Source organism: Puma concolor, chromosome A1, assembly GCF_028749965.1.
Source record: "Puma concolor isolate L17-30 chromosome A1, mPumCon1.1.hap2, whole genome shotgun sequence".
Taxonomy (NCBI): domain Eukaryota; kingdom Metazoa; phylum Chordata; class Mammalia; order Carnivora; family Felidae; genus Puma; species Puma concolor.
In genome coordinates this window covers 7,868,465-7,882,346 of record NC_141667.1, presented here as the reverse complement: position 1 = coordinate 7,882,346, position 13,882 = coordinate 7,868,465, and the positions used below count along the sequence as shown (strand labels likewise).

The window sequence follows — 13,882 nt, the reverse complement described above, 5'->3', positions numbered from 1 at the left end:
ACGGATCCATCTTAAAGTTCACGGGACAACCCTTGACAGTGGAGCAAAGCTGACCAGCTTGTCCTTGGATTGACCTTGACTTCTTAACATAGCATCTTGACTGATTGAACTTCATAGCCTGGACGCTTGTGATTTACAACACTCAAGTCCTCCACAAATAGATAAATGCAGAATTCAATTTATCAGTTCCTGCAGCTTGCTCCATTCCGTTAGGGGGAGTTTTTCCATTAGAAGAGCTAATAATCCCTTCCTTTTTTGTGTCCCATTGAGTCTCATATGTCAACAGATTTCAGAACATTAAAAAAAAATCTCAAGTTCAGCTTAATATTTGATGTGACTTTTACACTGCTGAGCCGTGTCCCTCCCTAAAAGCATGGTTCTTGTCTTTCCCTTGGAGTCTCACCTTCCGTACCTCTTTGATGCACTAAAAATGCTCTCTGTGGATCAATGGCGAGTACCAGCCCTCCAGACATAGAGCTGTGACAGAAAATCAATGTGCGGTGTGGACAGTTGAGGAGAACCTTAAATAATGCCTTAAAAGGTCTGCACTCTGCAGTCCTCGATCCCAATGCCCGTAGAGACTGCCAGCAGGGGTCATACCTGCTAACGTGTGTATTCTTTCCTAGTGTGCAGGAGTTTAATAAAACCAGCAGATGAAAGCTACAGTCAAGTCACAATTAAAAAGCCTTTGGATATAGATTATTCTGACACCTTTTTTACCCCTCCTGTCCCTATGGTGAGAATATTTAAAAAATACTGAACTTGGCACTTTCCTTAAGTCACACTGAGACCTAACGCATGCATCTCATTTTCTTTCTAAAAGCCAGCACTTAGCAACTTTCACTTGCTGGCATCGTGTCTTGCCAAGAACAGTGAGGATGCTCCGAGAGACCCAGTGGCTACTTTCTTCTGGTGTCAGATGAGAGGGGAAGGGGTAAGTACCCCCATTTATTAGCTTCTTGTTATAGCATAAAGCATCATAAAACTGCCATCTGTAAAAGGACCTACGAAGGACCTTTAAGCTAAATGTCTGCAATTCCCAAGATACTCCAAAATAACCTGGAACAGCATGGATGCTAATGTATGCCAGATTTGGATTTCTTCTGGTGGAGTATCCCTTGGATAACATCCTCTGAGGTTTTTCTTGAATAAAAGTTATGCCCAGAAAGCTTTTTAGGGCCCTGTAATTAAAGAAGGATAGGCGGGATAGGAGGGTATACATTTCACAATAGTTTTTGTAGCTGTGTTTGTGAAAACAACAACAACAACAAAAACTGCAAGACAGATGAGAAAGCCAAAGGGCACGGATGTGTTACTGAAGCACTGTGGCTAAGAGGACTTCCCTGCCTGGACTGCTTTGCTTGCAGCTACTGAGTGGTGTTATAAAGCTGCCGGAGGTTTGCAGCAATGTGCTATCACAATTCAGTTTACAGGCGTTCAGGGGTGAGAACTAGATGTGAGATGTGCCTGGAGGTGGTGTGCCTATTCAGAATGTGAGAGGGACATGGAAGATGGAGCAGAGGAGGAGATGTAGGCCTTTGGCCACAAGGAGGAGAGAGAGTGTGGCTTATGGCAGGGAGAGAGGGCTCTGAGAGCAGGTGGCTCTTTGTTAGCATTAGTTGAAAAGAGACGAGAGCTGTGACAAAATGTTTTTCCAGTTGAGAAATCACCCTCAGCCACAAACGTTTATGACTCGTAATGATTTAAGAAGGGAAGAGCCTCAGGTCACACGGGACTTTGAAGACAGACCTTCTGATGTTTTTTCTAGCACACGATGGCCCAATTTAAGCTCTAGAGCTGCTCTGATCAATATGGCAGCCACTGGCCGCTTGTGGCTAGTGTAAATTGTGTCAAATACACGTTGGATTTCAAAGATGTAATCAGAAAAAAGTACTACACTTCTCAGCAATTCTTAAAAATGTTGATTATAGGGGCACCCGGGTGGCTCCGTCGGTTATGCGTCGACTCTTGATTTTGGCTCAGGTCATGATCTCACGGTCATGAGTCTGAGCCCCGCATCCGGCTCTGCACTGACAGCACAGAGCCTGCTTGGGATTCTCTCTCTCCCTCTTTCTCTGTCCCTCCCCTGCTTACATTCTCTCCTGTCTCTCGAAATAACTAAATAAACATTTAGAAAAATATTGATTACATGTTGTAATGATATTTTGAATATATTGGGTTAATAAAGTTTTTATACAATTATTAAAATTAATTTCAATAACAACCTTCTGGTTATAAGATGAAGTAAATCATGGAATGGAGTGTGCAGCATGGTGACTACTTAATGACACCGTGTTGCATGTTTGGAAGTTGCAAAGAGAGTAGATCTTAAGAGCCCTCATCATAAAGAAAAGAGCTGTAACCCTGCATGGTGAGTGATGTTAACTACATTTACACTGGTGATCACTGTCACAGTATATACGAATACCAAATCATTATATTGTTGACCTGAAACTCACATAACATTCTCAGTAAGAAAATTAATTTCACCATTTTTTTTCACTTTAAAATGTGTGGGGTTGGGGCGCCTGGGTGGCTCAGTCAGTTGAGCGTCTGACTTCAGCTCAGGTCATGATCTCGAGATTCATGGGTCTGAGCCCCCTGTTGGGCTCTGTGCCGACAGCTCAGAGCCTAGAGCCTGCTTCGGATTCTGTGTCTCCCTCTCTCCCTCTGTCTCTCTCCTGCTCACTCTCTATCACTCTCTCTCTCTCTCTCTCTCTCAAAAGTAAATAAAAACATTAATAAAAATTGAAACGTGTGGGTACTAGAAAACTTAACATTTTTACCTGTGTTTACATTATAATTTGCTGGACAGCACTGCTCCGGGTTATAGAAACAGATTAGGTTGAATCTCTCATATACATGATTATGCTTTCTTTAAGACATTTGGAAGTTCCCCAATTTAAAAAACAAGTATCCCTAATTTTGTGAATTTCCTCTTTATGCAACCTAGTTCCAGAGGGCTCACCAAGCATGTCACCCCATTGATCAAACCCCCGTTTGTCAATGTCCCCCTTAAAAATATGCTGTCTATGGGGCGCCTGGGTGGCTCAGGGGGTTAAGCGTCCGACTTTGGCTCAGGTCGTGATCTTGTGGTCCGTGGGTTCGAGCCCCGCATCGGGCTCTGTGCTGACCGCTCAGAGCCTGGAGCCTGCTTCGGATTCTGTGTCTCCCTCTCTCTCTGCCCCTCCCCTGCTCACGCTCTGCCTCTCTCTCTGTCTCTCAAAAATAAATAAATGTTAAAAAAGAAAAAAAAGAAAAAAAACGCTGTCTGCAATTGCATGTAATAATGCCTGACCATGGTTTAGAAAGGGCGCAGAAGTAGAGTATGAGGGCCTGGAATCTGCATGACACGGTCCGAGATTGCTCGTAGCCTAATGCTAACAGTTCGCAGTCTTTTCAGGGTGACTTCCCTGTGAGGTGGGCTGAGGTCTGACTCGGAGCTGACCCTCTAGCAATAGGACGGCGCCCAGGTGGATGGGAGCAAGAATCACAGCCCTCCAGGCCCGGGACTCATCCCTCCCTGCCCTGTGCTCCTGGAGATCTGCAGAATCCCGCCTTCTAACAGCAGTCTGAGACGCAGTTGGATGCTCTCCCATCTACCCCCGGGAGAGACAATTCGTGTAAATACTTGCCCTGGTTATGTAAACAAGAGACGCTGCGTTTTTAACCGCTGAGCTTTTGGAATTGGGAACTCAGGTGCCTCTGAAGCCACACAAGGCAAGTTCCATTGTCCCTGTTCTCTGGGCTTCTGATTGCTTGACATCCCATGTAAGCTGACTGATTGCTCCCGACTCACCCTAAGCCATACTTGATCTGTAGTAGGTGATATCGATGTGTTTTAGGCGGATAGAAAATCCAGGCTCTCAAAATGTCCCAGAGGCTCCTGTTTGCTTATTCGAGGTGGCTGGTGAAGGGGCGATGAGCAGGGCTGGAGAACTCGCTCTGAATGCACGAAAGTCCAGCCGCGCTGCCCCCCAGTTGCATCCAACACCCTCTGTTGACTGAGAGCTAGGAGGATGGGAGCAGGAAGGGAGGGGGCTGGCGCATGAGAGGGTGGGAAAGCAAGGAGAGAAGTTTTCTTCTGAAGGAGGGATTTATAGAACAACGTTCTCTCTGTTCCCCCGGGACGACTTCTCACCGAAATCACCTGTTCAGTCTTGGGAATTTTTCGCAAAACTGAAAAGTTTCATTTGACCAATTGAGGGTTTTTTGGTGTGTGTATGTTTTCATCGTTTTAGCAAGATAAAGCTAATCTCTTTAAACCTTTATTTAGGGAAAAACCTTGAAATCGGGTATATGCAGAATTGAGATCTTACCCCCAGGAAATAACGCCCTAATCTCTCATGAGTCACCGTTCAGAATCGTGCAAATATTCTGCCGGTTGAGTTCTCCCAGCTGAGTGCCCAAAAGATGTCTCTATTTGGTGAACCACCTTGGGGCTCCCCTGCTTCTCTTGTGAGGGCCCCCTCCTCCCGTCTGGGCCACCGTTGTGCGGATTACACTTCTCCTTCTATGCTTCTCCCTCCACCTGTACCGTCTTAGCCAACCGCGCACAGCCTTCACAGAGGCCTTGTGGGAACCTCGTGGTGAAAGGTGCTTTGTAAAAAATAATACCACATAAATGGAAGATCATTATTACTAGATTAGCTTCTCTCTCCCAGACTAATCATTTCAGTCTCGCAAAATGAACCGCATTAGCCATCTGCTGGCCCAATTACCTAAATGATTCAAATTCTTTGAAACCTGGTCACACAGCTCCTCATTCTTCCCAACTCCCATTTTAGTGCTGCCAGCAGATTTTAGAGCCCCGGTGTCCTCGTCAGAGCCACTTAGCTTTATGGTGAGTAATGGCACTCCTCAAGGTAGGCTGGTGACCCTCTGACAGCTGAAGGCGGCGGCCATCTTGCTTCAGTGTCTAATCTACCACTTGCCTTGTTTTTAACATACTGGTTTTTTTGTTTGTTTGTTTGTTTGTTTTCTGTATCACCTTCCTCTTAAAAGCATGCATGGAGTCTTTTTGGAAAATCAAAGAAAGTGGAATGATGCCTGCCTTCTATATTTCTTTCTTTCTTTCTTAATTTTTTTTAACGTTTATTTATTTTTGAGATAGACACAGAGCATGAACAGGGGAGGGGCAGAGAGAGAGGGAGACACAGAATCCGAAGTAGCTCCAGGCTCCGAGCTGTCAGCACAGAGCCTGATGTGGGACTTGAACCCACAAACTGTGAGATCATGACCTGAGCCGAAGTTGGACGCTCAGCTGACTGAGCCACCCAGGCGCCCTGAGGTCACTTTTAAAGAATTAATTTTGGGGGGAGCCTGGGTGGCTCAGTCAGTCTGACTTCATCTCAGGTCATGATCTCACGGTTCATGAGTTCAAGCCCTGCATCCGGCTCTGTGCTGACAGCTCAGAGCCTGGAGCCTGCTTCGGATTCTGTGTCTCCCCTGCTCTCTGCCCCTCCCCCACTCACACTCTGTCTCTCTTTCTGTCTCTCAAAAGTAAAAATAAAACATTAAAACAATTTTTTAAAAAATAATTTTTCAAAATGAAAATGTGGGTTTTTTTTAATGCTCACAGACATAATATATTCTCATAAACAGAATGGAAAGATATACACAGAAATTACAGCTGCTGACAATTTAGAATACAGACCTCTGGGTTTTTTCTTCTATTATAGTTCATTAGTTATTGTTTGCTTTATAAGAAACCATCCCCAAACTTAGTAGCTTGAAATACCAACCATTTCTTTAGCTCAGGATTCTTCAGGTCGGCAATTTGTACTGAGTTCAGCTGGGCATTCTGGCATTCAGGTCTCATGTGACCTCACAGTCAACTGATGGACTGGCCTTGACCAGCACAGGGAGGACATCTGGGGCCTTTTTGCAGTGACTTCTTACTCCGGCAGCCTCGCCTGGGCTGGCTCACACGGCATCCTCAGGTTTCAAGAGCTGCGGAAAGGCAAACTGCCTGCGAACACTTTCCAGGCCCTTGCTTACGTCGCATTTACTGCTGTCGCACTGGTCAAAACCAAGTTAAATGGGTACCTAGTGTCACTGTGAAAGGGACCGTGGAGGAGCAACGGACTCAGGGAGGCCTGAGCGGATCGGACATACTGCGATCAAGCCACCACAACTAAACCTACCTTGTCGTGATATTTTAACAAAATGAGATTCTGTTATACGTGCTGTGTTGGTCAGGGTTCTCTAACCAATAGGCTGTATCTATATTTCTGTCTACGTATGGAGAGATAGCTACAGATACATCAATATGGATAGATACACAGATACAGATCTATTATAAGGAATTGGCTCATGCAGCTATGGAGTTTGGCAAGTCTCGAGACCTGCAGGATGAGTCGGCAAGCTGGAGACCCCGGAGAGCTGACGGTTTAGTTCCGGAGTGAGTCCGAAGACCTGAGAATCACCACGGCCGCTGATATAGCTCCAGGCTGAAGGCTGGCAGGCTAAAAAGCAGGGAGAGCTCATGTTTCAGTTTGAGTCTGAAGGCAAGAAAAACATCAGCGTCTCAGTCTGAAGGCAGGCGGGTGGGAAGAATTTCCTCTTACCAGAGGACGTTCAGCCTTTTTGTGCTATTTAGGTCTTCAACTGATTAAATAGGGCCCACCCACATTAAGGATGGCAATCAGCTTTACTGGATCTCTTGATTTAAATGTTTTTCTCATCTGAAATAACACAAAACAAAACCCACTTTCACAGACTCAGAAACATGCAAAATAAGGTTTGACCAAATATTTGGGCACTCCATGGCCCACTTAAGTTGACACGTAAAATTAACCATTACGCATGTTTTTGTTTTTGTCTCTGTTTGAGTTTAAATATATGTCATGGACATTTTTTCATGTCAGTAAATAGAGATGATGATCATCCTTTTTTTTAAGTTTACTTATTTTTGAGAGAGGGAGAGAGAGAGAGAGAGAGAGAACAAGTGGGGGAGGGGCAGAGAGAGAGAGAGAGAGAGAGAGAGAGAATCTCAAGCAGGCTCTGCACTGTCAGTGCAGAGCCTGACATGGGGCCTGAACTGATGAACTGTGAGATCATGACCTGAGCCAAAATCGGATGCTTAACTGACCGAGCCACCCAGGTGCCCCTAAGGATGGCCCTTGTGCGAGTGCCCCTGATCATCTCTGATGGCTGCATAGCATATTACTATTTGACGCACATCACTTATGTCCATTTTCTTGACAAACGCTTGGGTTATTTTTTACACTTCACTACTATATTCGCGTAACAAAGTTTGATTCGTATCGCTAAATTGTCCGCTAAATAATTTGTACTATCTCGGCAACAAGCATAGGACTGACTGTAACACCTTCAGCAACACTAAATGTGTATTCTTTCGGCAAATACGTATTCAGCATCTACCATGTGCTAAACACTGTGCAAGGAGCGAGGTATGCAGTAGTGAGCAGAACAGGCTAGGTCCCTGCCCTCAGGAGGCATCCATTCTATGGGGAGAGACCCACAGGAAACAAACAAAAACATAGCCTGGTAAGGTGACCACAGCACGTGATAGGTGAGTGAAGGAAGTAAATGGTGTAACATTATATAAGCATAGAGCGGTAGAGGGGACTGCTGTAGACAGGGTTATCTAAAAGATAGAAGGAGAATTCACTTCAGTCTTGAGGCAGAAAGGAGGATACTATGAAGGCGGGGTTTGCACCGGATCTTGAAGTACACAAGAAGGATTTGGGTCGGACGTTTGGAATGAAGCGTTATGGAGGTTTTGCATGACCCAGATTGTCACAACCCAGGAGCCACTGGAGGGAAATGGGCCAATCAGTTTCTTAAACCAAGTTTGGAGGACTCAGGTGGGTGTTGTCTCCAGTTCACACCGAACGCCAAGCCGTCTGAGATGTGCAGGTTGAAGTAACAGAACCTGAGTGTACCATGTCTTTCTTTTTCCAATGCCACTTAATAACTTGGTTTGACTGCTCTGAATTTGGATATTAATAAAGCCAAATTTTCAGGGCGCCTGAATGGTTCAGTCAGTTAAGCGTCCAACTTCAGCTCACGTCGTGCTCTCATGGTTTATGAGGTCGAGCCCTGCATCGGGTTCTCAGCTGTCATCCCAGAGCCCTCCTCGGATCCTCTGTTCCCCGCTCTGTCCCTAGCCCTCTCACACTGTCTCTGTCTCTCAAAATAAATAAACATTAAAAAAAATAAAGCCAAATTTTCTAGGTGGTGATTTTATTTCTTAGTTCATTTCTTAGTTTATTTTTTAGAACAACAGAGGTCACAGTAGTCTCTCTCAAAGGATAGAGATGGATGTTTGGTCACAGCTCTCCCACCACAGACCTCAGGGCTACATTGCTTAATGTCATGGTGTTTGTAATCACCTGAGGTTTCATCTTTCAAACAACTGTTTTTCAAAAACCTGTTCCTGCAATTAAGCTGCAGTACCACCAGGAGGCAGTATTGGGATGCAACCAAGGGCAGGATATAAGAAATTGGCCGTTCATTATATTATAAAAGCTAATCTTACTTTTTAAATTTGAATTTAGCATTAACCTGCCAAATGTGTAATTACTCTAGAGTGTCTTTGTAAAATAAATAGAAGTCTAAGCTGCAATTTGGTGGCTATTTTTCTTATTATCCATGTGCTTTATAGAGATTGTGATTAAAATGCCTTTTGTAATTCACCATGAATATTGCACAGTAAAAGCCCAACGAGCGCTCATAGCAGACCTGCATTTCAAATTGCCGGTGGCCTCAGGCTGGCCAAGGCCGGTGTTGACGTGGATGCTTGGGACACATCTGCTTATCTGCATCAAGTTTGGGTTTTTCAAGTAGCAAAACCCAGAAGGAAAAATAAATCTGTAGTACACCTTTCCTGACAAATGTGAAGTCCTTAGAAATTTCCCAATTACAAGTTTTCTGAATTTACCTGTTTATTTTGTTACGTTTTTACAACAGCTCATGGCTCATTTTCACCTTCTGGTATCCCCTTGGTTATTTCTCTTCTTTAACTACACCCGAGCATAACCTGATCTGCATTGATGCTCGTTTACTTTTCCAATAAGTTGCAGCAAGAGCTTAATATAGAAACATAGGATAGTCAGATTACTTTTAAAAACTGTTTTGTTAAGTTTCTCAGGATCCACATAAGAGTGAAAACATATGGTATCTGTCCTTCTCTGGATGACATAGTTCACTTAGCATAACCCTCTCCAGTTCCATCCACGTTGCCACAAAAGGCCAGATTTCATTCTTTCTCATTGCCAAGTAGTATTCCATTGTGTATATCAACCACAATTTCTTTCCCATTCATCAGTTGATGGACATTTCGGCTCTTTCCATAATTTGGCTAGTGTTGAAAGTGCTGCTATAAACATTGGGGTACAAATGCCCCTATGCTTCAGCACTCCTTTATCCCTTGGGTAAATTCCTAGTGGTGCTACCTGAGAAACTTAACAGAAGACCATGGGGGAGGGGAAGGGGAAAAAAAAGTTAGGGAGGGAGGCAAACCATAAGAGACTCTTAAAAACTGAGAACAAACTGAGGGTTGATGGGGGGTGGGAGGGAGGGGAAAGTGGGCGATGGGCATGGAGGAGGGCACCTGTTGGGATGAACACTGGGTGTTGTATGGAAACCAACTCGATAATAAATTTCATATTTTAAAAAATAAATTTAAAAAATAACCGTTTTGTTCAGAGATTACTAGATCTCTTAGGTAGTGCAGACCATTTCAACAAAATTAAAGTCTTGAGAAAGAGGTTAAAACTGGATTTTACTACAGTCCTTTCAAAGAGTCACTATCACCAACTGACTCTCCTGAACCCCCAGTGTGTTTTGAGCTGATGGCAGGAAGCTGGGGTTCAAGGAGAGTCTTGGCAGCGAGAAGAGGGTTTGTCAGAACAATGAGAAGGTTGAGGCTGGGTTGCCAGCGCCAGTGGGATCACTTGGGCCAAGGGCAGCAAAGACAGAGGGCGCCCGTGGGGCCGGTTGGGTATGAGCTGCCGTGTGGCTCAGTTTCCCCTACAGACACACGTTTACCTGGGCCCCTGCCTGGGTCACGTTGGTCTCAGGTGAGATCCTGCAATCCGATAAGAGCTTGTTTACAACAGCAGGTGGTCATGTTTACCTGGGCCCCTGCCTGGGTCACATGGTCCCTGCTGTGAAGGACTCTTCGTGTGTTGGTTCCACCGCCTACCCGGTTCTGTATCCCGCTGTGGCACGCAGGTCCCGCCCTCTCCGTGCTCCTGCTCCAGATCCTTCCGTACCCCTTTGTCCGTCTCTGCCCTCCCTGCATGTCCAAGCGGCAGCCCCCTTTCCGGACGAGTCATCCCAAACCTCCATCAGAATAGAGAAGTAGAACAAAGCTCTCGTCGTGCTGTTTCAGCTGCTCAGATGGGAAGACGCCCTTTTTTGTTCATCCTTACGACGTTTAAGGGCACACTTTGTCTTCTCAACGAGGCTGGGAGCTGGCGGTCTCAGGAGGAACAGTTGCGGAGAAGGGCTGAGGGCTGAGCAGGATGGTCCCAGCACGGCATCCTGTCTCAGGTACCACCGCTGGAGCCGCACACGTTGCTGGCCTGGTTCAAGAAGCCATTCCAAAGACACCATTCCACAGAAAGGAAAATCAGTAAGTAATTTCTTTCCCCCGTGTCGCTCCGTGGGTGACAAGGACACATACACCCACCCACGACTGTGAGGGAGTGTACCCGGAGCGAAAGGCGTGGCTCTAAATGAAAATCAAGAGAGATGGCGGAGGCAAAGGAGGCCAGATCAGATGGACGCTGATGTGCAGGGAGCCCTTTTTCATGGGCATTTAATTTCGGTTCACCCGGGCACTTTGCACCCCGGCGTGTGTTGCCGGGGCCATAATTCCATTTACAGAGGGACAGCGTGGAATGTTTTCCAGGGTGAAGGGTGAGTCTCGAATCTCTTGAATCTGAATCTATCCCGTGGCCTCCTCATCTTTCCCAGTTTGGAGAGTACTCTACAGAAATTGCAAGTAAGTGATGAAATGTGAGTGCCGACGGAAGAGAATTCCTCCTGTGCTTTCGAAGTGAAACTCACCGCAGCTGTAATCTATCATTTCTTGCTTCCAGAGCGTTGCCACCGAAATGGAGCTGATTCAGCGCCGTTGGAGGAAACAGTAGCAACATCACGTTGAAGAAGCTTCGTGGTTTTGTGGCTGATCTATGCTTATTTCTTTGAGGCTTTCTGAAATAAGTATTGTAGACAAAGCTCTTTATTCTGTTCTTTCAATGGCTGGAAAACTATTCAGCCCTAAAACGGTTCTTAATGCTTTGGCGAGAGGTCATTCCAGATACAGCTGACCTTGAACGATGCGGGGGTCAGGAGTGCCAAAAACACTCCCCTACCCGCTGCAGTTGAAAATCCCCATGTAACTTTTGACCCCCCCCCCCCCCCCAAACTTAACTGCTAATAGCCTACTGTTGACCGGAAGCTTCACTGATAACATTAATAGTCGATGAACACATGTTTTGTATGCTTTCCGTATTATAGACTGAGTCAGCTGGAGAAAAGAAAATGTTATGAAGCAAATCATAAGGAAGAAAAAATACATTTAGAGTCCTGTTCTGTAGCTATTGGAAAAAATCCACTTACAAGTGGATCTGGGCAGTTCAAACCCATATCGTTTAAGAGTCATCTGTAGTGCCTCGACTATTTTTGACACTAGGAAACATTATTTTTCTAGGCAAGGTAGCAAACTTATTTTCTTTCTGACTTGCCTTTTGCAGTAGGTGTTGAAATGCAGATGTAACAATATTGCCAATTATATCAAGATGATGAAGCAATGGAAAGGTTCTAGAAACAACCCTTGATCCATTAATAGAATTAATGGTCCCATTATGTCATGTAACAAGTTTTATTTTCCTCTGTGTGCTGAGAAGCATGAAATTATCATGTAAATAATGTCACATCTGTGCAAACAATTTGCAAGGTGCTCTCCAAATTCAAATTTAAGCTGTCATTTCTCTTTGTTTGTTAACTGTTTTACGCCCTGAAGTTTTTTTCCACCTCACATGAGAACTGTATAGTGATTTTTCATTCAACCCTCATGCTTGCATGTCAGGAACCGTGTGTCTTAAAGGATCTGGAGAAAGTGCAGTTCGGAATTCACATTCCGTGAGCAAGAGGCTTGTGTGAATATCCTTTAGTATTCCTAGCTGGCTCCATAACCCTTTTAAAGGTCATTTAATTTCTCTTTTTGCTTTTGCCAAGTTTGTTTTTATGTCTTCATGCTTGTGTGATGAGGGTCCCTGTAGTCTTTTAGCTTCTGGATTATTCTCTGTGGACTCCCCATTAGATAACTTTGCATGCCGAGGCTGGCAGTGATTGAAAGAAAGAAATCACTAGAATCATGGCCATCCTGGTTCCTCAAGCAGCCTCTTAATTCTGGTGCTTACCTCCAAATCTTACATGCTGGAGGTTAAAACTTAATGGGATTCCATAATCTGGCTGTTGTTGAAAGCCTAAATGTCCATCAACTGAGGAATGGATAAAGAAGATGCAGTTTATATATACAATGGAATACCACTTGTCAATGAGAAAGAATGAAATCGTGCCATTTGGAGCAACGTGGATGGAACTGGAGGGTATTGTGCTAAGTGAAATAAATTAGTCAGAGAAGGACAGATATCATATGTTTTCACTCATGTGTGGAACTTGAGAAACTTAACAGAAGATCATGGGGGAAGGGAAGGGGAAAAAATAGTTACAAACAGAAAGGGAGGGAGGCAAATCATAAGAGACTCTTAAACACAGAGAACAAACTGAGGGTGGATGGTGGGGGTGGGGGAGAGGGGAAAGTGGGTGATGGGCATTGAGGGGGGCACTCGTTGGGATGAGCACTGGGCGTTGTATGAAAGTGATGAGCCACGGGAATCTACCCCAAAAGCCAAGAGCACACTTTACGCACTGTATGTTAGCCAATTTGACAATAAATTACATTTAAAAAAACTTAATGGAGGGGCGCCTGGGTGGCACAGTCGGTTAAGCGTCCGACTTCGGCTCAGGTCATGATCTCACAGTTTGTGAGTTCGAGCCGCGTCGGGCTCAGTCCTGACAGCTCAGAGCCTGGAGCCTGCTTTGGCTGCTGTGTCGCCCTCTCTCTCTCTGTGCCTCCCCCACTCACTCTCTCTCTCTCTCTCTCTCTCTCTGTCTCTCTGCCTCTCAAAAATAAAGACACATAATAAAAAAAATTTAGGAAAAAACTTAATGGGATTCATTTTCAGAGAAATGAAGTTTCTGGACATTGTGTATTTTGGTGTGGGCATTTGCCATTGTAGACACTTAACACACACACACACACGCACACACACGCATGCACACACACACATGGTCACTGGGAACTTGTGTTAATTGGTGATGCAAACCCAAACTATCCCACAGAGAACTGAGTACATTCCTAAGCACACATTTTACATCATTTCATTAAATTCAGGCCTACCCACTCAGCGCTGTAGTTCTGTTAGCCCGACGGTTATTTCTAAGGTACCTTTTGTTCTGCATTCAGATTGTCTTCAGTAAGTGTGCTATTTAGGTTTTGCAAAGCAGAACCATCGGTCTTGCTACGATGCTGTTCCATTGGGCACTGTGTGCAGCACCAAACTGATTGCAAATCCAGTTTTAACATCTCAAGGACGTGAGGGCTGGGAAATATTTTCTCCTGCCACTTGGGTTTGGGCAGAACAAGATAATTTCTTGCCCTCTGCTCCATGCTGCATTATTAAAGAGGCTGTTGTTAGCAGAGGCTTTGTAAGAGTGTGAATGGTGTGTGCGTGCGTGTGGATGGTGTGTGTGTGGGTGCGTGTGGGGGGGGGAGGGGTGGAAGGAGACACCAGGCTCAGATACGAAGGCTGACGACCGTATGAAGTTGCTACGATTT

At 45.0% G+C, this 13,882-nt stretch overlaps 1 protein-coding gene across 1 annotated transcript in view; it reads left to right on the top strand.

The window, feature by feature from the left end:
• The window catches only part of ATPSCKMT (ATP synthase c subunit lysine N-methyltransferase), a 242,261-nt gene extending 233,668 nt beyond the window's left edge, over nucleotides 1-8,593 (top strand). Inside the window, exons 7-8 of the transcript XR_015240458.1 lie at nucleotides 824-934; nucleotides 6,322-8,593. The gene's annotated coding sequence lies outside the window, so the exon portion shown is untranslated. The remainder of the gene's footprint in view (nucleotides 1-823; nucleotides 935-6,321) is intronic.
• Nucleotides 8,594-13,882: the final 5,289 nt, after the last annotated feature.